General features: G+C 49.2%; 1 long non-coding RNA gene across 1 annotated transcript; it reads right to left on the bottom strand.

Moving 5' to 3' along the window:
- Window positions 1–15053: 15053 nt before the first annotated feature.
- LOC110130560 (uncharacterized) lies at window positions 15054–18771 on the bottom strand. Its single transcript, XR_002311886.2, has 2 exons — window positions 18655–18771; window positions 15054–15190 (listed from the first exon to the last, which is right to left on the bottom strand). It is a non-coding gene; the product is annotated as an uncharacterized lncRNA (long non-coding RNA).
- Between the last annotated feature and the right edge of the window lie 6843 nt (window positions 18772–25614).

The raw sequence follows: 25614 nt of genomic DNA, 5'->3' as shown, positions 1-25614 counted from the left end.
CAGGGTCTGCTTCAGCAGAACCTGGTGTAGGGAGCAATCTTGCTGAGCACCAAGGATACAGTCACTGCAGGAGGCACAGTGTGTGGCTGCGAATACACCATTCTAGAAAAGTCCATGGCATGCTGGAATGGAGTTTCAAGCTTTGAGCCTGTCTCAGTGCAGTCCCAAATACTGCATTAGGAGGCTTTGGGATCAGACACTCCTGTGTTGGTTTTTTGCTTTGTTTGGTTTTGAATTCTACCTTTGTCTCTCAAAAAGTTGGCTGTCCTTAGGCAAAATTGGCATTTCTGATCCTCAGTTTCTTCACCTGTAAAATGGATATAATACCTGGCTCATTGTTATGAGGATGATCTCATTTATGGGACAATAAATGTTAAGTTCTTGGGCTGATACCAAGCCCATGTGCATGCATGCATGCTTGCTAAGTAGCTTCAGTCATGTTCAACTCTATGTGACCCCATGGACCACAACCTGCCAGGTTCCTCTGTCCATGGGATTCTCCAGGCAAGAATACTGGAGTGGCTGCCATTTCCTCCTCTAGGGGATCTTCCTAAACCTGCGTCTCTTACACCTCCTGCATTGACAGGTGTGTTCTTTACCACTAGCGCCACCTGGGAGGCCCACACCAAGCCCATGATGAGTGTTTAATAAAGGAAACTGTTTTTAGTGGGTACAGTGAGCCTTCGCTGTGACTGGACTGCATCAATGTCACCTAGGTAATTGTAATGTCGCATAGGTCATTTGTGTGTTCCTGCAGGTCCCCTCACATACAAGCCCGGTGTCACTCCATTGGTTCTCATTCTATGAAATGATCAGACTGACCACAGGAAAGGGTCTTTCTTTTCTTCTGTTTATCCTTTACTGCAAAATATTGGAGTCCGCATCCATTAACCCCAGGTTACCCTGCAAGTGCTGATTTTCCATTTGCTATTCTGAACTGAGTTTTCTTCTCTGGTTGAAATTTTTCCCTGTGAAAGGAAAACATTCCAGAGCCCCCCACCCCCACTCCCCATATCTTCGCTGCCTCAGGCTCATGAAAACCCAAATCCGGCCTTGGCTCTCTGAAAGAGAATCAGTCCCAGCCAGCCCCCAGCCAAAGAAGTGGCCGTCATACTTACATCCTCTTTGGAAGTAATTTGACTTAATCACATTAAAGCTAGGTTGCACAATTCCCTCGGCTAAAGTTGGTTCCAAATTGGCTTTGCTATTTCCCTTTTGTCCATAGATTCTTCTCTCTCTCTCTCTTTTTTTTTTTTTTTTGGTGGTATTTGCATGGAAAATATCTAGCCATTGGTCCAACAAGATGCCACAGGGTGACACTGACACCTTCTGCCCGAAAAGCAGGTGGCTGAGTGAGATCTCACCTGTCAGTCCCAAGGGGGTCATGTTGGCCTTGAGAGCGGAGAGGGGGGTCAAGGCATTTGAGATGTGGGAAGAGGAGATGCCTCTTGTTGTCATCCCTCCCAGGGAGAGAGATGAGCATTGAGGTTAGACAGTCGTGAGCAGTCAGATTACAGAGGGCTTTGAAAGCCGAGGGAAGGACTCATTGTGAGTTGCAAGTCAATTTGGGGAAAAAAAAAATAATCCAAGGCTTTATGAAGCAGGAAGAGTTTTGTTCATGGGTTTCCCTGATTCTCACACCCCATTACTAGAAGAACAGGAAAGCTCAGGAAGCCTGGAGCCTGGGTAGTGAGATAGCAACTCGAACTGGGGACAGGGTAGGACCTCCCTTAATAACTGACGGGAATTCTTGAGCAGGGAGGAACCAGACGGAGTGTTGAAACTGGCAAGAACATGTAGAATGGGGGAGATTTCAGTATTTCTGGCTGACATGCTCTGAAATGTCCCAACAGGTCTCCCCATGCCTGGAATCCTCTGCGGGCACGCAGAGCAAGTCCCCCTGGACCCTCGACTGCAGGCTGTCAGAGGCGTCCTCCCCCTTAAGCACCAACAGGGCAGGCTTTCTACCTCCTTCCTCTTTTTCGCCTCCTTCTTCCTCTGCTAAGGGGCCTGATCCAGAGAGCTGACACCATCCTTTTCAGCAACAGACAATTTCCACCCTAGAGAAGTCCTTCTTCATGCCTTTCTTTAATTTATTGACTCATTAAGAGAGATTTATTGAAAGTCCACCACATGTAGGGCAGTCTCCCCATGGCCTGTGCCTTTCAGACCACAGAACTCGATCCTCAGGTTGCAAAAAATATCTCTATCATGACCTACGGGCAGAGTCTAGCCCTGCCCTATGAGCAGGGCACAGGAGGGAATGGGGCCAGGTGGGGCCTGGAAGGGTTTGGACGTGGTTATTAATGGAGGACAGAGCAGTGCTCATGTGCAAAGCGAGCGGAATGTGCTGAGGCTGCCAAAATGGAAAGTGCCTGTTAATAGCACGAGTGACGAACCACAGCTCACGCACTGACACACGGAACCCTGGGCTTCCTACAGAACACAGCCTGAATGTTAATGCTGCCAGAAGCCTCCTGCTCGGCCCTGTGGATCCACCTCTCCTGGCTGCCTGCTCGTGTGATCCTGCAAACATCTCAACCCCAGATCTTCCACCCATCCCGAAACACTGGCATGGAATGTGAGAAAAAGTCACCTGTCTAAGCATCCTTCTTTAGTTGTTTTTTTTTTTTTAATTCAAGGATAATTGCTTTACAATATTGTGTTGGTCTCTACCACACACCAGCATGAATCAGCCATAGATATACATATGCCAGGCTTCCCAGGTGGTGCTAGTGGTAAAGAAACTGCCCACCAGAGCAGGAGATGTAAGAGATGAGGGTTCGATCCCTGGGTCAGGAAGATCCTCTGGAGAAGGGCATGGCGACCCACTTCAGTATTCTTGCCTGGAGAATCCCATGCACAGAGGAGCCTGGCAGGCTATACAGTCCATGGGGTCACAAAGAGGTGGACTTGACTGAATCAATTGAGCACACTTGCACACTATTTCTAAAGACTGTTTATCCATTTGCTTGGCAGGGACTGTCCTGGGACACTGTCATCTTAAGAGGGTTGAGGAGTGTCCAAGTGTGTGCTCCCAGCAAGGTCAACATCTGAACCTGAAGATCATATCTTCAGGAGGAATTCCAGTCTGGAGTTAAAGGAAATACTGAGCAGGTGTGGTAGCCTGGCTGGTCCCCCTGAGGAAAACTTGTAGGAAATTTCCTGCAACCTCCTAAGGATGATGCATCAACCACCATGATAACAGCCACAGATCCCCACACTTCAGGGAATTTGAAGCAATTTTACCCCCATCCCTGTCTCTGATCTGAGAGATTTGTCTCGGAACTCTTTCATTCATGTCTCCTGAGCTTGTCATCCCAGGTCCTAACAATGGACCATAGAGAGAAGGATGCAGGGGTGGGATGGAGTGGGAGGCAGGAAGAGGTTCAAGAGGGAGGGGACATAAGTCTACCCACGGCTGGTCCATGTTGACGGATGGCAGAAACCAACACAAGATAATGAAGTAAGCATCCTCCAATTAAAAATAAATAAACTCATCACTCAGAGTTTAAAATGAAGAAAACAGAGAGGCTCAAAATATTTTTTTTCTCTACCCATGCAGAGCTGAGAAAGCAGCCAAGCTGGGGTTCAAATCCGACCCGTTTGCCCCCACTGACCCTGCTTCTGCTGCATCCCTCAGAGGGACCAGCCCCCACCATGCCCCAGGGGCCTGCTGCCCTGCCCACTGAGGCTTGCTCTCTCCCCAAGCTGCAGTGAGATCAGGGCCAATATCAGGGCTCAGGGGACATTTAGCAGGAAGCGTGTTTGGAAGAAGCTATGAACAGCCTCTTGGCTGCCCAGAGACGAGACCTATATGAGAGGAAGTTGGAGCAGATTCCCCTTTCAGAGCTCATCCCCTTCCAGCCATTCCCCGGGAAACTCTGTCTCAGATAGATGGGCTTGCTGGCTCCCCAAAGACATGGGTGCCATGGACCAACTCTGGACAGGAAGCTTTGTGGATGCGAAGGGCTGGGACTCAGAAACCAGGACGGCCTACAGATGGATAAGGAGAGGTGCCAGGAAGGGATTTTGTGAGCAACTGAGTCAAGGAATAAGGAAGGGATGAGCAGATGTCCATTATATACTTAAGACTTGTCAGATGTGGCGGTGGTGCTGCAGCCATACATTTTATCTTCATCCTGACACCGCGGTGGGAAGTCAGAACCATCATGCACATTTCTCAAAGGAGGAAGTGGGGGACCGCAGACTTAAGGTGCTTTGTCCAGGTCAGCCAGCTAGTCAGCAGCAGCCGTCCCAGGACCATGCTCTCTACTCCTCCCACCCTGTTGTACTCTTGGAAGGATCCTGGCCCCTGGTTCCCCAGAGGTACCACCCAGCTCTGGCACACCTAAGTAGAGGTCGGCTCCTCCCATGTTATTCTCTGGCACTATGTACGTGGCTTAGTGTGAATGGCTTGGTCATACTCACTCCAGCGGGCAGTTTGGGCAGGAGAGGGAGAGGGTGTGGAGCCTCCCTGGAGTCTTAGGGCAGAAAGCATTGAGGAAAGAGAAGCTGGATATCGTGGGCCAATTCTGAGGTTCTCTAGTTCAGGCTTCTGTGCCCTGCCTTCCTCCTTGGTTGGAGCGGAATTGCTCCCCTTTGCTCAGGTTTTTGCATCTATTTATTCAGAGGGTGTTGTTTCTGTGGGCTGTGGCCAGTGCAGTTCTTCCAGGGGTCACAGGCTCCTTAAAGGCGGGGCAGCATGGTGATGAGAACTCCCCAAACCGGTGGCCCTGGGTGTCTCCCTAATCCCTGGTCCTCATGGTGTTCCCAGGCCCTGCCCAGTTGCATGTGGACAGATGTGGGCTATCTGATGCAAGTTGCTTCTGCGCGTCTCCCGGGGACTGGCTGGTGAGGTGTTCTGGGCAACTCAGCTGCTCAGGGGTTTAGACCTTGCCCCGTGGGGACGAGGCCTGCTGGACCACACAGAAAGCCTGATGTGCAGAGCTGCCCTGCCCTGCCCTTTCGAGATGCAGCTAAGCCCAAGAGGCGGGAGTCAGCTCGTCAGGTCAGGGGTGATGCTGACGCCCTAGGGCAGACTAAGAATGTGCTGCCTGCACCCAGGTGATCGGGCAAGTGGCAACATGCCCCTGGGGAGAGTGGCCCTTCACAGGCTGGGCAGATGCTTTGCTGCAATTCTTAATCATTTCTTTTCAAAAAAAAAAAAAGAAAAACAAAACACTTTACAGCCAGGAGAAGGTCAAGTTCAGCATCCTCTTTTAAGGGTTTGGTTAGGGCTGAGCACTTCCCAGGTATCTCAGATGGTGAAGCGTCTGCCTGCAATGTGGGAGACCCGGGTTCAATCCCTGGGTTGGGAAGATCCCCTAGAGAAAGAAATGGCACCCCACTCCAGTACTCTTGCCTGGAAAATTCCATGGACGGAGGAGCCTGGTAGGCTACAGTCCATGAGGTCACAAACAGTTGGACACGACTGAGCGACTTCACTTTCTTTCTTTCTTTCGGGCTGGGCATTGTTCCTTTTTAAAGGTGTGGACTCTTATCCAGGCAAGAATCAAGTGAAAGGAAAGCATTAGTCACTCAGTCATGTCCAACTCTTTGCGACCCTATCGATTGCAGCCCGCCAGGCTCCTCTGTCCATAGAATTCTCCAGGCAGGAATACTGGAGTGGGTTGCCATTTCCTTCTCCAGGGGAATCCTCCCAACCCAGGGATCGAATCCAGGTCTCCTGCATTGCAGGCAGATTCTTTACCGTCTGAGCCAGCAGGGAAGCCCTAGTGAAAGGAAGGGAGCGTCATTTCAGTGAGACAGGCCTCCCCAAATGTTTGGGGAGATGCGGACACTGGGCGGGATGTCCCTGGTGCCACGTCACCTGTGACCTCACAGGTGATCAGAGAGGGCAGACATGTCGGTCCCATCACAAGCAATGGGGATTGTCTGTGCTGGGCCATGACTCTTAACCCTCTAGAAAGCAGAGAGCTGTGGACTAGAGCCCAAATTCATTCCCTTACTCCACTTCTAACATCCCAGGTCACCTGCGGAGGCCCTTGCTCTAAGCCTCAGTTTCCTGCTCTGCAAGGTTGAAGCAGGGAGCCGTGTCCAGCTTGCTCCTGGGCTGTTTGGGGACATCACTGGGAGCCAGGAACGTGTCCCCGGCAGAAGGCTGCAGACCCAGGCTGGCTGCCTGGGGCTGAGCTGGCTGCCTGTGATGGACACTTCCCAGACGCTCTCCCTTGGGCACCTGCCCTGAAGGCCTCCGTCCTCCCTGGTTTTCATGTTCCCTGAACCATGAAGAAGATGCTGCCTGTCTCCTCCGTGGAAGTCCACTGCTTCCTTCTCCAGTCACTTCACCATCACAGGGCTTCATTCTTGCCCAGCTAGTCTGCGAACCCCTCCCTGATGCTGAGCCTCAGGGTCCCATCATGGGGCCACACTGTCTGCAGACCTGAGTGCAGACGCCGGGTGTGGCCACACTCAGCCCATCGACCTGGCCGTCCTGTTCTCCCTGTCCCCGCTCAGGTCAAGAAGCGCTGCTCCCCGCCCCTTCCCTGCCCACGTCCAGGCTTTTGGGTCCGTCACCTCTGCCTGCAGTGACCTGTCCTCGTGGCCCCTAGACTTCATTTCCCCTCCATCCGTGCCCTCCCTAAAGTCCCATCTCAGATCCTGTCTCCACTCTGGAACTTTCTCCCTGAGCTTCTGGCAGAATAGGGCCTCGCTTCTCTGAGCCCCTGTGTCTCCCTGGGTCCATGGATGTTCTTACGATCTGGAGTGAATCGGGGCCAGTTTCTTTGTGGACTCTGAGCACAGTGAGGGTTCATCTGGCAGGGGTTTTTTCTCCCCGGTGTTTGGTGCAGGGCCGGCCGAGAGTGCCGGGTAGTGCTTGTGGAAGGGATGAGTAGCTGGGTGATGGGAGGCAGATAGGAGTCCTGTGGGTCTAAGGCTACAAAGGTTTGGCACTGTCTCCAAGGAAGAAATAGTTCGACACCATCTCCCCTGTGGCTCAGCTGTTGCCTGTCATGTGGGAGACGTGGGTTCGATCCCTGGGTTGGGAAGATCCCCTGGAGAAGGGAAAGGCTACCCACTCCAGTATTCTGGCCTGGAGAATTCCATGGGGTCACAAAGGATCGGATACAACTGAGCGACTTTCACTTTCCAAGAAAGAGAACATGACATTTTGAGTTCAGAGTTAGAGACATGGCCCGAAAAGGTCTGGGAGGCCGAGGGGCCTGGAGAGGAAGCCCCCCCAGCTCCAGGGTCAGGTCCCCTCTGAGTGTGGGCGGGAGTCACAAGGGCCGGACCCCTGGCCTCTCCACACCACAGAGGCAGCACCCGGGGGGGTCCTTGGAGACTGGCAAGTGGGGATGGAGGGAGGGTGGAGTGGGAGCCCCCAGGTGGAAATGGGACAGAACCCAGAGGCTGGATCCCCAAGGGAGACTCCCTTTCCTCTCTCATCCTGCCTTCATCGTCTACCCCCAGAGTGTCTGCCTGTGTCTTCATCAAACCTTGTAAGTTCCACCCTCCATTTGGCAAGTTCTCTCCCCACCCCCTGCTCCGTAGCCCCTTCCCCTTCCTCCCCTCCTCCTTCCCTCACCGCCTCCAAAATCAATTTTCAGCTCGAGCAGCAGGTACCGCGCCATCTGGGGCCGCTGGCAGCCTCCGCAGGCTGTAAGCAGCTCAGTCTGCGTCCTTCAAGCCAGCCCCTGAATTTCTCTGCCATCCCCAGCCTGGTATTCCCCCCTCTTTCCTCCCTCAAGGAGGAGGGGAGGGTGGGACCCAGACCCTTGCGCTCTTCTTCTGAAGTGTCCCCCTCCCCCGCTCCATCCATCCCAGCAGTGAGCCCCTAAGTGGGATTTCAGGGTCCGAGCAGTGCTGGCCCGGCCGTCAGACAGAAGCCACGGCCACTTCCCTACCTGCGGGGAAGGAAGGATGCGTTAATTGGCAGGAAGAGCACGGAGTGGGGGCCGGTGGAGCCGCGCCAGATTCGCGGAGGTGCACGGTCCTCACCCCGGCCACGATGGAAGCTACGAGACGTCAGCCTGGTGACCACGCCTGAGAGGCTCGGTGCGGTGATCTCTCTGTTTGGGGGTGAGAAGGGGAAAGTAGAAACCTCCTTCTCTTCCTCCTGCTTTACGGAAGGCCCTGGCCCTCCAGAGGCCCCAGGCAGGACTTCTCTGCGGCCGGGAGTAGGGCTGGAGTATTTTCCGTGTGCTTGCTTTGGAGATGGGGATGAAGCCAGGACACAACCTGAAGCAACCACCCCCGTCCACATCTCAGCTCTACCACCAGGGTACGTTTTCACCCTTCACCTGCCTTCCTGAAGCATTTCTTCACCTGGTTAGATAAGAGCCTTTTTAGGTGACTTCTTGCTTGCAGACACCACACACACACACCCATCCCTTCACAGAGCCTCTCCTATTGTTCTTTATCTCCCGTATCCTTAGCCTGCCAGGCACCACCTGTTTCCCTCTGGCCACCAGTTGACTCCAAAAACACCCAGAAGAAAGAGGATCTCGAGAAGGCAGAAGTAAAGGAATCTTAGGTAGATGGTGTTAGCTTCTGGAACATTCCCCAAGTGACTGAAAGAGTCAAGACCTGAACTCAGATCTCCTGAAGGAAGGACTGTCCCCCTCCCCAATCCTGGGGTGGCCAGGAGCCTGCTCCAGGAGAGCCTGGTCGGAGCAGCAGGGCCATGAATAAGCCCCTGGCACTCTGGCCTCCTGCCTCGTCTCTATGACCTTGGGTTATGACACACCCTGGGTGCTCTAGCTGCCTCCCCCTGTGGGGGACGGTTTGGCCTTGACAGTTAAGTTGTTTTCGTGTCCTCAACCTGGAGCAGAGTGCCAGCCCCAACGCAGGAGCCCCCTAAATATCCGATGAAGGAGGCACTTTTGGTTGGAGACTCTGGGAAGGCAGAGATACACCTCCTGCAGCACCTACCAGACAGCAGGAGGTCACTACAGACGAATTTGCGCAAGTTACTTAAGTTACTTCTCACCTGGTTACAGAAAACCAGTGGGATGCATTTGGAGCGGTGACGTATTTCACAAATCACCACCAGGTACTATGGGGACGTGCAGGGGGTGACTCAGTCCCGGGCAGCCTCGGAGGACCCGTGCTGAAGCTGCAGGGGTGGGGGCCGTGGGGTTGGTTCCCTCCTACTCCCCTGTGCTCTCCACCCTCGTGTGCATCTCTGCAGGAGACCCTGAGCAGACGGTGCTGAGCTCTTCCCCACATGGCCCTGAGCACCAGGACTTGCAGCATCTAGCCCGGGGTGGGGATTCCTTTTGAGGGGAACAGTCCTCCGTCTCTGGGCAGCACTGCAGAGGGATGGCAGAGTGAGTGACCTCCGGATGCCCCTCAGCTTGTCAGGACGATCCTGACATTCCTGTAGGGCAAGGTGGGCTGGATTAGGAATCGACACCAGTGAGAGCCAAAAATTCCTAGGGCGACTGAAAGAATGGTCACAGAGGTCAGTCCAGGGAAGCCCAGGGGTCTTTTGAGCAGGTTTATGAGGGGGGCAGCACCTCCCCCTGGGAGAGGGAGGGAGGCAGGGATGGATTCACAGGGTCCAGGCTCCAGGCAGTGAGCGTACCCAGCACTTTTCACGGGTCCTGCGGGTTTCTCCTAAATTTGTGTCTGTTCTTTTCTTACTAAATCAGTTGAGCTACTTTCTACTCAGCATGACGCTTCTTCTAAAGGGCAATTGGACACTTTACCTAAAGGTTGCTGAAGAACCTGCCCCAGGAAGATGCATTCATCACGACTTGGGGCCTTGGAGCTGCACCGCCCCCCTTCCCTGCAAAGAGTCCTGCAGTCCTGGGGGTATGACTGCCCCAGGCCAAGCAGCCATGGATCCCAGCACTGATACCCTTTTAACATCTCACCCACCCTGAGTGTCAGAGGCATTTCACGAGACTTTCTAGGCTGGCAGGTGGCCCTTGGACATACAGCGGCCATGTGCTGGTCCCCAGAGAAGTCAGCAGTGACTGTAAGCCCTCATCCACCCTGGTACCCTGCCTGCTAAGGCTGGAGTTGATGTGACTTCATGCCCTCTGGATGCCTTGACCAAAGCCATCTGGGACTCAGGAAGGGCAAGATGGAGTCAGAGTGAAAGAGGGCTCCAGGCCCACAGTCCAGTGCAGGGATGGGATGTGATGGTGAAGATTCAGCAGCCTCAAGAGGCTGAGCCTGGCGAGCCCCCAGGGAATGACAGGTGCATTGGGGGAACTGGGCCGGACGAGTTCCAGAGGCCGTGTGCATGGCGTCTGGAGTCAGAGGGAGCTGGCTGTGGATTCCTGCTCTTCTGCATATGCACTGTATGATCCTAGACGGGCTCTTTTAGCTTCAGAGAGCGTCCATGGGGCCCGCCTCGTGGGAGGACCGTGGGTATTAGCTATAATGTTTGTAAGCACTCAGAAAAGCTGGCTAGCTATTATCATTTTTATCCTATGCCATGTGTAGAGATAAACATGGTCCAAATAGAGCAGGAATCGCAAAGGCAGTTTTTGGCCTAGCAGGATTTTCTAAAGAAAATCTTGTGTGTATGTATGTATTTGTGTGTGTGTGTGTGTGTGTGTGTGTGTGTGTGTGTGTGTGTGTATTTATATGTAGGCTTCCCTAGTGGCTCAGTGGTAAAGAAGCTGCCTGCTAATGCAGGAGATGGAGACACAGGAGACGTGGGTTCCATCCCTGGTTCGGGAAGATCCTCTGGAGGAAGAAATGGCAACCCATTCCAGTATTCTTGCCTGGGAAATCCCATGGACAGAAGAGCCTGGCGAGCTACAGTCCATGGGATTGTGGAGTCCATGCGGTCGCAAAGAGTGAGACATGACTTAGCAACTAAACGAAAACAACTTGGTGTATATACATACATACATATATAGACAAAATAAATACATATATTTTGTGTATATGTGTATGTAAGTGTGTCTGTGTAGAGAGAACAATAGTATGGGGGAAATATTACATGGCAAAAATCAAGAAGGTAAGGAATTCCCTGGTGGCCCAGTGGTTAAGGCTCTGTCCTTCCACTGCAAGGGAGTATGGGTTCAATCCCTGGTCTGGGAACTAAGATTCCACATGCTGCACAACAAAGTCAAAATTTAACAAAGGTTTACAAAAATCAAGAAGGTGAAAAGACTGGAAGAAAAGTCTCCTGCGCGTGCTTTCTCACTGCCTCTCTGGAGAACATCTGGCTAACCACATGCTGTCTTTCTCGGTTCCCCATTAGGTTCAATACGGATAATAGTACCCCCCTTGTCTATTGTGCAGATAAATTTTTGTGAAGGGTGAACACCATAAGTTAAAGTGCTCTAAAAACAAAGTGCTCTACCAATATTAATACAAGGGAATGTGATGTGTTTGCATCTAAATAAAGCTCTGGAAACAAATTCCCCGCAAGGTGAGGAGCAAAGGAATGCTGCACTTTGGTTTCTGTTCCTCTCTCTCCGCTCTCAGTAGCCCATCATTCCGACCCGCTCTGCCTTCGTTCCTGCTGGAGACCTCACGGTTGTATGGGTGTCTCAGCAGTGTGACTACACAAGCCACAAGCTTTGGTGGAAATTAGAAGACAACACACATTGGAAAAGCATCTTGAGAACCTGTTTTAAACATGGGGCTTCCCGGATAGCCCAGAGGGTAAGGAATCCACCTGCAATGCAAGAGATCTGAGTCTGATCCCTGGGTGGGGAATATCCCCTGGAGAAGGGAATGGCAACCCACTCCAGTACTCTTGCCTGGAGAATCCCATGGGCAGAGGGGATGGTGGGCTTATAGTCCATGGGGTCACAGAGTCAGACCCGACTGAACGACTGAACAGCAACAACAGAGACACAAATGTAATGATCATTTGTGGGGGGGAAATGGAATGGCAATTTGATTCATGTTTCCCCTGGAAGTTACAGGGCCGAGAGGCACTCTGGCCTTGAACTCAACTCACAGGAAAGTAGCCGTTGAGAGTGGGATGAGACAGTTGAATGAAGTCTGTACACAGAGGATCCTGCAAAGTTAAAGAATCTCACTGAACAAAGGAAAAGGTGGCGGGTTCAGATGGTATGGCGTGGGAACAGCAAGAGAAGAGCAAGAAACATCTTCCCCGTAAACAATGCAAGCTTTCCACGTCTTGGCTGTTAATTACACGAAGAGACCAAGAGACTTGTAAGCCCATCTGCTGCCTGGGGAGGATTCCATACGGCTGAAATCTGATTCTAGATCTTGGAGGGTGGGTTAAGTAGCTGCAGCCAGGCAGGAACGCCGGGAACAAGACAATAGGAAGGTGCATTTGTATCGTTAGTAGCCATTTGCAGGGCACTTATTGCATACATTACCCCGAATCATCCTTATACCCGTGTGAAGCAGGTATCAGGTTCTTATTTTTCAAATGAAGAAACTGAAACTTGGGGAGGTTGAGTAATTCGTGCAAACTCACACAATTCATAAACAACTGCCCCACCCCCACCCCCTTAAGGTTTTCTGACCGCAAATTATTTGCTTCTTCCAAATTTGGAGAAAATCTCATGTTATAAAACTTATTGGATTTATTGGAGGGGGGGTGGAATCAAGCCCTCATAGCTTCTTGGGAGAGAGGGATATTGGGCTTCCTATTGCACCGCCAGTCAGCTTTATTGTCTACAAATGTGAGAAACCTCTGACAATGTTTTAAAATGGGAATGCTCATGATCTAAGAAGATTGCAACACAAATTACAAAGACACATAGAATTAGCTGGGGCTTCCCTGGTGGCTCAGCCGTAAAGAATCCCCCTGCAATGCAGGAGATGCAGGTTCGATCTCTGGGTCAGGAAGAGCCCCTTGGAGAAGAAATTGGCAACCCTCTCCAGTATTCTTGCCTGGGAAATCCCATGGACAGAGGAGCCTGGTGGGCTACAGTCCATGGGGTTGCAAAAGAGTCGGACACGGCTTAGTGATTAAACAATAAACAAACTGCAGTAGAAATAGCCCATGAATTTAAAGTGGCAAGGGCATTCTTGCCTCTGATTCTCAGGGTGTACCACCAGGGCCATCCAGACAAGGAGTATGCACATAGTTTGACCAGAATCTTGGAGTTTTAGAGGAAACCTAGAGCCTGTGTGCAAATACAGTGTCTGTTTCAGGGTAGGGACAGTGGCCCGGAGCAGGTCCTCAATCACTGTCCAAGATGTCTAAACAGGATACTGTCTGTGGACATGACATCACAGCTCCTTATCACTGATGTGTGTCTGAAGGAAGGCAGGCACGGCCTCTGCTGGAGGGACACCTTCTGTGTCCTGGGAAATATGAAGGAGGAGAGGTTTGGCTGAATGTCAAGTGCAAGTCGGGAGGACAAGGCCACCCTCAGCCTTCTCTCCTGTGCCTCCTCTGTACAGCCTCGTGGACCAATTTTGGGAAGAGTTGATTATGGTTTGTCTCTTTAAGCAAGAGGAATGGCCTAAAATACTCCAGTGTTATGGGATTTTCTTATAGCTGTTTCTCCCTAGACACAGGGGACACTGTTGGAATCAGGATGAATTCAAGCAGTGAGGATGTTCCCTTCTAGAAGCCTCTAGCATATTGACCGTATTCAGTGAACTTATTCTGGTCCTGTGACTATTTTCTTCCCTAACTAAGGGGTTTTATCCTTGACTTCTTGGGAGACATCTGAAAATTCTCTCAAACCCTCTGGTCTTGATTCCAAAAGGTCTAGTGAATGACAGGGGTTTCCCAGGGGGCGTTAGTGATAAGAATCAGCCTGCTAATGCAGGAGACGCAACAGACACGGTTTCGATCCCTGGGTCAGGAAGATCCCCTGGAGAAGGGAATGGCAACCCACTACAGTATTCTTGCCTGGGAAATTCCATGGACAGAGGAGCCTGGCCGGCCACAGTCCATAGCGTTGCAAAACTGTCAGACATGACTGAGTGAGTACTGAGAGAATGACAGTCATCGCTACTTCTTCACTGAGCTTCCATGAGGACTAACAAAACATCAAGCAACTGTTTAAAATTGGCTCTTCTAATTAATGGAAAAGATCAGTGAGGTGTATCATCCCCAAAATGTCTCCTCTAGGAGCATTTAAAGAGACAGCAAGTCAACATGGCACGTGCCCTTCTCTTTTCAGTTTGGAGCTGGACATAGTATGGGACCCAAAAGATATAGAAGACATAGTTTTTGTCCCCAAAATTTACAATCAAGCTGTGAAGATAATTACTCAAATGCCAGCTACAAAGAACAGAACTCATTGTATTCCATGTTTTTTGGGTTTTTTTGGCTTAAACAACAGAAATTTATTTTCTCATGGTGTGGAAAACAGGAGGGTTGATTTCTATTGAGGTTTCTCTTCTTAGAGGTGGCAGTCATCTCCTTGTGTCTTCACATGGTCTTTCTTCTATGCATGTGTGTCTTATTCTTTTTCAAAAAAGTTTAAATTTCTTTGCTCTTAATTGGAAGACAATTGCTTTCTAATATTGTTAGTTTCTGCCATACATCAACATGAGTCAGTCATAGGTGTACATATGTTCCCTCCCTCTTGAAGCTCCCTCCTGCCTCCCACCCCATCCTAATCCTCTCTATTGTCACAGGGCACCTAATTTGAGCTCCCTGCATCATACAGCAAATTCCCACTAGCTGTCAGTTTAACATATGGTAATGTATGTTTCTATGCTACTATCTCAATTAATCCCAACCTCTCTGTCCCCGCACTGTGTCCACAAGGCTGTTCTCTATGTCGGCGTGTCCATTGCTACCCTGCATATAGGTTCATGAGTCTGAGCAAGCTCCCAGAGTTGGTGATGGACAGGGAAGCCTGGTGTGCTGCAGTCTATGGGGTCACAAAGAGTTGGACACGACTGAGCAACTGAACTGAACTAAGTTCATCAGTACCATCTTTCTAGGTTCCTTATATATGTGTTAATGTACGATACTTGCTTTTCTCTGACTTACTTCATTCCGTTTTCTTTTTAACCAAACATTTACACATCTAGTAAGATGTTATCTTGAAGTAAATGTCTCGTACAGTTATTTACTCAAACCAATGGTGCTTCCGTGGCTCTACACATTTCTGGTGTTCTCTTTAGTTCGCCCATGAACGAGTTTGAAAGGGAGAGTGGACATCCACCTCTCTGTGAAAAGAATCTTTGCCCCAAGTCTCCCACTGCACAGAACATGGGCTGCGGGTGGGGGTGAGATCCTTGAGCCCAGGTTATCAGCTTCTGGCTTCTGAAAGAAACACCTGGTTGCTTGGAGGTATCAGGTGATCTGGGGAGAGGAAATACAAAATGGGAAGGATTGGTTACAGGAGACAATGTGAGCAGAGGATCAAAGGGTCTGGGAGGCACCAGCAAGCCTGGGAGCAGGTGACACTCAGTGACACACACCGGGTGTCGCTTTCTAGCGCAGATTCCCAATTAGCGGAAGGAGGCGGAAAACATTTGGTAAAAGGTGAGGCTCGCTTTCTGTGAGACCTCTGAACCCATCAGCTCTGCGATTTGTGCTTCCAAAAGGTGTGGTGCCAGAGTTTTGTACAGATGGACAAATCCCCAGCTAAGATCTAAAAAACAAGGTGGCCACTGTTTATTTTTCTGATGATTTTCAATCCCTTCCCCTTTATATTTCCAAGAAAGGCTGATCTTGAAAAGTTTATCTGGTCACATTTCAAGAAAGTCCAGGCAACTCTTAATCCTCACTTTGGGTAAAAGCCTGGTTGAATATTAAGGCCAGGCTGATTCACTTGCCTTTTATTCCATTCAATGTCATGTATATTTATTGAACAACCACCCTGCCAAGGGGCAGACATGCACCACATAGGAAGCCATCAGGAATCATTCGAGAACCCCTCCTCTCAAAGATTTCACTCTCTAACTGTGGAGACAAAACAACAGCCCTGCGATAACCACTGTACAAGGTAGAACGGGTGAAATGTAGGTGGGAGGTTCACAGAGCCGTGGTGTTTGAGACTGGGATGGACCATATATGCATGGGGGGCCACCAGGAGCATCGAGGGTACCAAGTGGGGGGAGTCTGAAAGGTGAGCAGAATTCTCCTGGTCACAGAGGGCCATGGTGGCATCTCAGAAGGTGGGGGGTAGGCTTGGGGTGAAGCTGACATAGGCAGTCTATAAGTCTGGGAAGAAGAGTAGGAAAGAATGGGCTTGGAAGGGTAGATTGGGTATGGATTTTGGAGCCTTTAAATGCCAGCTTCCAGTCTTGTTAACAGGCAATGAGGGATCATGGGAAGCTCCTGAGCAGAAGAGTGATATGACCACTGATAGGTTTGGGGAGGGTGTTCTGCGAGCAGCAAATAGGATGGGCTGGGGGATAAGAAGAAGCAAATAAAGAAGGTCATTGCCATACCCTGGAGAGGGGAGGGGTGACTGAGATGGCTGCATGCTTAGAGGGGAGGTGATGTGATGAGGGGGCAGAGAAGTGATGCCCCCTCTGTGCATCACCTTCAGTGGAATCCCTGGGCTTCAGTAGCTCCTGATGCGACGCTCTGCAGAGCCACTTACAGTAGTAGCCCCTGATGCGACGCTCTGCAGAGCCACTTACAGTAGCCCCTGATGTGATGCTTTCAAGAGCCATGTAAAATGGACTCTGCAGCTGCCTTCTGTCTCTGACTCTCTGCTTCAGTGACTGAGCTGGTAAAAACCACGCAATGCCTGAATCTAGGAGACCCTTAAGCTTCCTCAACTGGGATCCTCTCAGCTCAGACCTGTCTGGTTACTTAAAGTGGGTGTCATGCCAGTCTGAAAGCCGGGAGTCCTGTTTTCTAGAATATCGAAGGTGCCCTTTCCTTGAGAGCACAGGACTATATGCCAGGAAAGATGTCAGAGATCTGAGCTCAGAGACTAGAGCCAGGGGGTGAGATGGAAGGGAAGGGGAGGTAAGGAAAAATAGAAGAAGAATTTCTAGAAGAAACACGTGTCATGGCTTAAAGAGATGGTCGGGTCCTTCAAGAACTAGGTCCCAGACCACTGAGAAGTATGGAAACAATCTAGAACCCATGGCAACTGAGATTACTGCACATGCCAATCAATTTCCTCTGTCAGATACCTCCCCAGCGAGGGACACACATGGTGAGACTATTCCACATGGGAAATGGTGTGTGTATGTGTGTGTGTCTGTGCTTTTAATTGTCTCTCCAGAGTGCACGGGCTCAATAATTTCAGGGCATGGGCTTAGTTGCCCCATAGCATGAGAAATCTTAGCTCCCCAACTAGGGATCAGCTCAGCATCCCCTGCATTGGCAAGCAGATTCTTAATCACTGGACCACCAGGGAAGTCCTGAATGTGCCATGACTAAGATCCGATGCAGCCAAATAAATAAAATAGAATAAATCGTCTCCCCAGTTTGTTGTGACTTCATTCCCCAATCCTGATTACACAGGGTCAAGGAAGCCTGTTGGAGTCTGTCCCAGGAAAGGCTCCTTCCAGCTATTCCTGGGAGAGTAAAACTGCTGCAGCTTCAAGTCGGTGACACAGGGTCTGCACATCTCCAGGGACTTATTCACTATATCTGGGGCTCCCCTAGTGTCTTAGAAGAGTATGCCCCCAGGTTTGATCCCTGGGTCAGGAAGATCCCCTGGAGAAAGGAATGGCTATCCACTCCAGTGTTCTTTTTTGGAGAATCCCATGGTCAGAGGAGCCTGGTGGGCTACAGTCCATGGGGTCGTAAAAAGTCAGCGACTAACACTTTTCTCCTCCAACTCGCAGATCAAGGGTTCTTCTAAAGCGTGAATCATATGATCATGGAAAAGATAGATTTATTTAATGCACTGGATTTTTTTTTTCTTTGTGAGAAATGAACATCTCTGTGCCTAATGCCTGGGCTTTAAGAGTTTAGAAAAAATGGTGCTAACTGCTACATCAGCCAAGCCTGTCATCTGAGGCTTATCACTCTTAAGAACATTTATTTCTCACTTATGTCACAGTCTGATAACTGGTGGGTCAAGAGCCTTCTCCATCTTGTAGCTACTCCATCTGGTACGTGTGACGTCTAAAGCACACACACACACACACACACACACAAAAGAAAGCAAAGCAAAAAAAAAAAATGATATCTTCTATGGAAGTGGGAGCGAGAGGATTTGCAGGACGTTTCTAAGGGTCAGTCTCAAGTGGCTTGTATCACTGCCCACATTTCATCAGCCAGAAGCCAGTTGTCCGAGGCATCAACCCAACACCAGGGAGCCTGGGAGATGTGGAGGAATACATCTTTTGTTGCTACAGAGCTTTTGTTCAAAGGCTTCTTGGTGGGGAGATGATACCCAGGTGAGGAAAAGCTCATATTCTCATCGAACTGAGTTAAGAGAATGAATGTGAATGGCTTATTCACTGAATGGAGTGACTTCCCTGGTGGTCCAGTGGGTAGGACTCCATGCTTTCACTGCCAAGGGCAAGAGAAAAAAAAACCTGAATGGGACTTATCCGGTGGTCCAGTGGTTAAGGATCCACCTGTCAATGCAGGTCTAGGAAGATTCCACATGCCTCAGGGCGACTAAGTCGCGAGCTACAATGTCTGAGCCAGCAGCACCCGAGAGCCCACGCTCTGCAACAAGAGAAGCCATTGCAATGAAAAGCCCTCATTCCCCAAAACTAGAAAAAAGTCCATGCTAACAACTAAGACCCAGTGCAGCCAAAAATTAATTAATTAATTTTAAAAAGACTGAATGGAAGAAATATATTTGCTAGCCCTGGATATGGAATGAAGCTTAGAATTCTCACCAGGGATCTGTGCTCTTGACTTTGGCCAGGGGGGCGGGGAAGCCGAGAGAGAGCCTGGAACAATGGGAGATGAGGAATGTTGGGGCAGCTGAAACATTGCCTCATGGGCTCCCCAGATGCCAGGGCTACATCACTGGCTTCCAGAACACCCTGTGACCTCACTGGATTCCAGGCTCTATATTTGGTCACCACCAGTGCCTATGACTGTAAATAATTGAAAGGAATATAATAGGGTGAGAATTAGTGTTGCCTCCCTTTTCGCCTTTCATAAAATCTTTTTATATCGGAGGGGTCTGGCCCCAGCCACTCCTTGCTCTATAATTAGTCCTGGGAGTTGTGAGGGCTGTGATTCTGTTAATGACATTTCATGCTTCAGTCTTGGGGTCCCTCAGGCATTTTCATCTTTGCTGGAGCAGGTGAACCAGAGTAATGTGCATTAATGACACGTAGGTGTCTCAGGGGGTCCCTAAATGTTACAGATGAGCAAGAGAGAACCCCCCAAGCCTGGTGTGCCAATTAGAGGGTCCCACCTAGCCTCCCAGCTTCCCAAACAGCTGAGAATGGTCTGGGTATCATCGGTCATTACTGGGAGGTTTCCAGTGCCCTGTCATTTCACCCTTCCATCCCTGCAGACTTGGCCAGCATTCTGTACCAGGTCTCTGGACACAAAGTATTCTCTGCTTGAGAATCCACCACAATTCCTCTTATTTATTCATTTATTTATTTATCCCAGGCAGCATGTGGGATCTTAGTTCTCTGACCAAGAGTTGAACCCAAACCCCCTGCATTGGAAGCACAGAGTCTTAACCACTGCACCACCAGGGATAAGCAGCGTAGGGTGCGGGAAATCTTCAGAGGCACTTATGAAGACTTTGAAGCCCAGTGGCATGAGCCCTGGGTACACAGTTAGATGTGCAGTAGGCAATATCACTAGTGAAAATGAGTTGCACTGGCTTTCCAGAACACCTTTGAAAACTAAGGTCCAAAGACATTTTGTTTCTGCTGTTGCTGTTTGGTGGCCAAGCTGTGTCTGACTTTTCGGCAGTCCCATGGACTATAGCCCACCAGACTCCTCTGTCCTTGGGATTTCCCAGGCAAGAATACTGGAGTGGGTTGCCATTTCCTACTCTGGGGGATCTTCCCAATACAGGGATCTAACCTGTGTCTCCTGCCTTGGTGAATGGCAGAATTTTTTACTGCTGAGCCACCCAGGAAGTACATTAAGTGGTTTGCAAAATTGCTCTTTCTTGTCCATCTTCATACCCAACTACCCTTGCCCCGCCCTCCCTGGGATTTAGATCCTTTATCTTGGGTGCCACACTGGTGCGTAGCTCCCTGGCTTTTCACCTTCTTTTCCCTTTGATGGAACGCCCTTCCCAGGCTTGTCCTACAGAACGTCTACTCACTCCTAAGGCCCTGTGCAACTATTTCTCTTCTTTGAAGTCTCCTTGACCACTGTCTCTTCTATTCTGAGTCGACTGCTGCTTCCTTTTGCTATTATTGCTTCTTCTGCTTAGCCTTGCTACAGCAACCATTACCGCAAGATCTAACAATGATTAAACTCTCTTTCTCCCCCAAGCCACGAGCTTGAGTGAATGAAAGCTGCCTTCTTCATCTCTGTATCAGCAGAGCAGAGATGCTTTAGGCTCATGGTAAAGACTTAACACATGTTTTCTGAGTGAATAAATGCATTAAAAATGTTTATCCTTTCCCTAGGCACAAAGATAACTATAAGACTGAGAAAGCCAACAAATGCAGAATGCCTGGGATGCTTTAAAATCCCACAGGGGCACTAATCAAATAGTATTTTGAGACTTCAAGCCTCCATTTGTCTTGATCTCCCAGGAAAGATGATGAGGACAGGCAATTGCAGTTCTGTGCAAGGCCTTCTTCTGCTGTCTGCCCTGGATCAGAAGATGGGGCAAGAGTCGTATTGCCAGGGTATTAGCAGGGCTGCTGTAAAGTAATACCATCTCCACGGCCGAGAAGTCCTGTGGCCAGAGTGAGCCACACTTCACCTCGTCATTCAGCTATTGTGCTTGGATATTAATAGCCCTGGGCAGTGTAGTCTGTGTGGGCAAGTGCTGCTTTTTCTGAGCTGTGTAAGCCCCCATCTCCCAGAGACAAAGTGCTCCACAAATAACCACAGCATGTTCTGAATTCCTCTGGGCAGGGAGCCCCCCGGAGATCACTACACAGGGCAAGAGGAGTTGGGCTCATGGCAGAGCCCCCAACCCCAATAGCTCCTGGCAGCCCAGAACCCAGGGTTGGGGGTTGGAGTAGAAAGAACCTGGGTAGGCAGAGAAGGTCAGCACTCCTGGATTTAAGTTCTGGTTCTCAAGGGAATCAGCTGGAAGACCTTCAACAAATTGCTGAGATTTCGTGCAGTTCAGTTTCTTCATCTGTACTACAGTTCTGCCTGTTTCATGACATCATGATGAACACATGGAGGGATACTTGTGAAGGGCATTTACTGCTTATGAAATAATGCAACAACGTGAGGGAAAGGGGTGGTGATGAGGAAGGGGAGGATGGTGGTGACAGCAGCCACCTATTAAGAGAGCACATCCTAGGGAAAGTCAGCGGGGTCATCTCCACGGTGATGACGTCTGGACATCAATGATGAATAAGGGCTTAAGAGCTGGGTCTGCACCCTTGGCTCTCTCCCACCCGCTAAGCAGCCAAACATCAGGCTTCCCTGAGCTCCCTGAACCCACATACTTTTGGAATATTGACTTTTTCTGGCAAATCCTTCTCTTCCCCTCTGTGCACGGCACTTTTAACTAGAAAATTCCTTCTTTTTCTCCAACAGCTAATTAGAAAGAAATTTAGGAAAAATATTTTCATTAAATAGGCTTCCCAGGTGGCCCTGTGGTAAAGAATCCATCTACCAATGCAGGAGACATGGGTTCAATCGCTGGATCAGGAAGATCACCTAGAGAAGGAAATGACAGCCCACTCCAGTATTCCTGCCTGGGAAATCCCATGGACGGAGGATGCTGGTAGGCTATAGTACATGGGGTCGCAAGAAGTCAGACACGACTTGGCAACTAATCAGCAACAACAGTTTTGACTAAACGGATCACTCGTGCTCGCCGTTACCCTCTCTATGCCTAATGGGCCAGCTGACACTTGTCCTACTTTGCAGGTGTGCGACCTTGGGCAAGAGGCTTCATCTCCGAGTGCCTCGGTTTCCTCATCTGTGAAAGAAGTGAAAGTGTTAGTTGTTCAGTCATGTCTGACTCTTTGTGACCCCATGGACTGTAGCCCACCAGGTTCCTCTGTTCACAGGGATTCTCCAGGCAAGAATACTGGAGTGGGTTGCCATTTCCTCGTCCAGAGATCTTCCCAGCCCAGGGATCAAACTCCCATCTCCTGCATTAGCAGGTGGGTTCTTTACCACTGAGCCACCAGAGAATCCCCACCCTTCATGTTGCCACAAGCCAAATGGGAATGAAAATGAGGAAGAATCCGTCCAAGTGAATCGTCCTGTGAAATACAGCAAAAGGTACTCACTCCTGCTCTGATGTCTGTGTCAGTAAAGTAAGTAGCGAGGATAACTATTGGAGTCTAGACAACACAAGACAAGGGCTAGCTTATCCTGATTCTCTGGGATATTTAACTCTAAAGCAAGAAAGCATCTTTGGGGGGCCACCCCCTCCCCAGTCTCTTATGGCGAGGCTTTCCTATTTCAGGATCAAAGCAGGAGTCCGGTGCAGGAGAGAACGAGCCGATGCATTTAACAATGAGTAGTTCTCTTCTGTCATTGTAGATGCTCCCAATTCCCATAGAGGGGTGAGCTCCACTCCACTGAGAAAACAATCTGATAAGTGCGCAGGGCAAATAGCAGGACATTCCCTCTGCTGATAGAATCAGGTGGACTCTACTGATGTATTCAGAACTTCCTTTTCAAAAGTTGCTTCTTGATGTGGGTAATTTGAGACAAAGGATAAACCAAAGACAAATTGTATCAGCTTTGGGAAGCTGTATTATTCTTGCCTTTTTTTGTGTATCTGCTTGCTCCTTTTACTTTGGGAGGAGTGATTGAAATTTTTTTTTCTTGTGTGTTGATCTGTGGTTTTTCAATGCAGAATTAAGAGCAGGTAACACAGGTGGGGCTCAAAGCCTCTTTGGAGGAGCGACAGTTGGATTACCTGTGCATGAGTGGTGGGGGGAGCTGACAGCCTCTGTGCCAGGCTGGGTTGCGGTGGGTACAGAGCAATGCCTGCATCTCTACAGGAATGGCTTCCCCATATCATCTCTGGATTCAACTGTTTGATGGGACCAGACCCTTGCCATAATCTTCGTGGTTAAAGGAACAGAGGGTGACATGATAATAACCATGGCTGCATGGGTTCATTTTTGTTTACATTGAAAGCAGCCATTCATGTTCCGACACCCAGAATCATAAGTGATTTTTTGACAAATACCAGAAGAAATCCCAGAATGATCTCTGATTTTTGTACGCAGAGCAGTGTTCTCAAAGACACACCATTAATTTACCATACAGTTTCCACCTTAACAAAACAAAAGCAAAGGACATAATTAGTATTATCTCTATTTTGAAGGCAGGCAAATCAAAGTCCCTAAGAAACAGAAATAGAACTGTATTCTCTACCATCTGTGTCCACCCTTTCAGGTCCTAGGTTCCAGTTAAAGGATAAACTGTAACAAGAAGGAGGTAAGCCCCATCACCCAGAAGACTAAACCAAGGTTATTTTCTTGTTGCTGCTATTGTTACTTTAAGTTAAAGAATCTGCCTGCAATGCAGGAGGCCCCAGTTTGATCCCTGGGTGGGGAAGATTCTCTGGAGAAAGGAATGACTACCCACTCCAGTATTCTTGTCTGAAGAATTCCGTGGACAGAGGAGCCTGGAAGGTTACAGTCCATGGGGTCGCAAAGAGTTGGGCATGACTGAGTGACTGACATTTTTCACTTTCTGTTGTTACTTTAAATATTGTGACTGTCAGGAGAGAGAATGCCCGTCTCTCTAGGTTAGGTGAGGTTGTGTCCAGCAGTGGGTAGCAGGCAAGGATGCAGTTGGATGACTTCTGCAAACCCTGAGATTCTGTTACGCAACTATTCAGCATACAGTTATACAAACCTCGTGATCACAACCCCTCAGAACACTGACCATTATTGTGATGAATCTGTGGTCATGCCTGTAGTCTTGTTTAGAAGGGGGCCAAGCAAAGTGATGGATTGTTATCATTATCAGTAGCACTATTTGCAATTAGTAGTAATTGCATACGCATCTTTGGAGATCCTTTGGAGGTAATTCAATCACACCACTTAAGAATTCATCCCTTCTGTTCTCCTCTCTCCTTTTCCCCCTCCATCCTCACCTCATGCCTGGAAAGGAAAGAGAAGGCAGTTAATATTCATCAGGTCATTATGTTTCATTGAGATTTATGAAATGAATTGTTCAACGATTCGGTTACATGTTATCTCTTCAGCATTTTTGAGATTCAGTGGTAGGCAGCTCTTAGGGTTCCAGAGTAATTATCAGGCATCAGTATCCTATTTCTTGGACTACATGCACTAGGTCTTTAATCAGGAACCATTAGCTGGGAGGACATGTGGATCCTAATTCCAGAAGGGCAAAATGAAACTCACCTAAGCTCATAGGATGCATAGGATGGACCAGATCTCAAATCCTGAACTCTGAGGCCCTAAACCAATGTTTTTCCTGGAAAATCTGACTGCTCTTGCAAGACAATTTTCAAAGTCATCCTCAGCACATCAGCAGAATCCTTCAAATTGCCCCCTTCTGTCATCAACATTCCAGAAGTTACAGCAGAATGTATATATATAACGACATATATATACATGCAGCTCCAGGATGAGCTGGTTGGATGGCATCATCGACTCAATGGACATGAGCTTGAGCAAACTCTGGGAGATGGTGAAGGACAAGGAAGCCTGGTGTGCTGCAGTCCATGGGGTTGCAGAGTCAACACGACTTAGCAACTGGACAACAGCAACAAATACATTGTTCGGTTCCGTTCAGTTCAGTAGCTCAGTTGGGTCCGACTCTTTGTGACCCCATGGACTGCAGCACACCAGGCCTCCTTGTCCAACACCAACTCCCAGAGTGTACTCAAACTCGTGTCCATTGAGTCAGTGATGCCATCCAACCATCTTGTCCTCTGTCTTGCCCTTCTCCTCCTGCCTTCAGTCTTTTCCAGCATCAGGATCTTTTCAAATGAGTCAGCTCTTCACATCAGGTGGCCAAAGTATTGGAGTTTCAGCTTCAGTATCAGTTCTTCCAATGTATATTCAGGACTGATTTCCTTTAGGATGGACTGGTTGGATCTCTTTACTGTCCAAGGGACTCTCAAGAGTCTTCTCCAACACCACAGCACAAAAGCATTAATTCTTCCGCACTCAGCTTTCTTTATAGTCCAAGTCTCACATCCATACATGACTACTGGAAAAACCATAGCTTTGAAGCATTCCTATTAGTCAATATTCCTATTAGACATGTTCTACTTTGAGGAGCAAGTTCTCCCTTACTTACTCATTAACAAGTACTTATTCAGTACTTTTGGTTTGCTTCATTCTGGAAACACCTTTAGCATGCACCTGAAGCAGTAGTCGTTATGCTGGATCCTAGGACTCTGAAGGCAATAAGTCTCTATTAACGTCACGAATCCAAGGAGTCCAAGACAAGCACACAGGTATGAACAAAGTCAAGTGCAGTAAGTGTGGATGTTCCTGAAGATGTTTTTTGTTGTTTAGTCACTAAGTCGTGTCCAACTCTTTTGCAACCCCATGGACTGCAGCCTGCCAGGCTCCTCTATGCGATTTCCCAGGTAAGAATCCTGGAGTGGGTTGCCATTTCCTCCTCCAGGGTATCTTCCCAACACAGAGCTCAAACGCACATCTCCTGCAGGTCCCACACTGGCAGACAGATTCTTTACCACTCTGCTTCTAAAAAGGTGACACTGGAGACAGCTG

The sequence above is a fragment of the Odocoileus virginianus genome, chromosome 23 (genome assembly GCF_023699985.2).
Source record: "Odocoileus virginianus isolate 20LAN1187 ecotype Illinois chromosome 23, Ovbor_1.2, whole genome shotgun sequence".
Lineage (NCBI taxonomy): Eukaryota > Metazoa > Chordata > Mammalia > Artiodactyla > Cervidae > Odocoileus > Odocoileus virginianus.
Note: the sequence above shows the minus strand (reverse complement) of the source record. Positions and strands in the feature narration are given on the sequence as shown.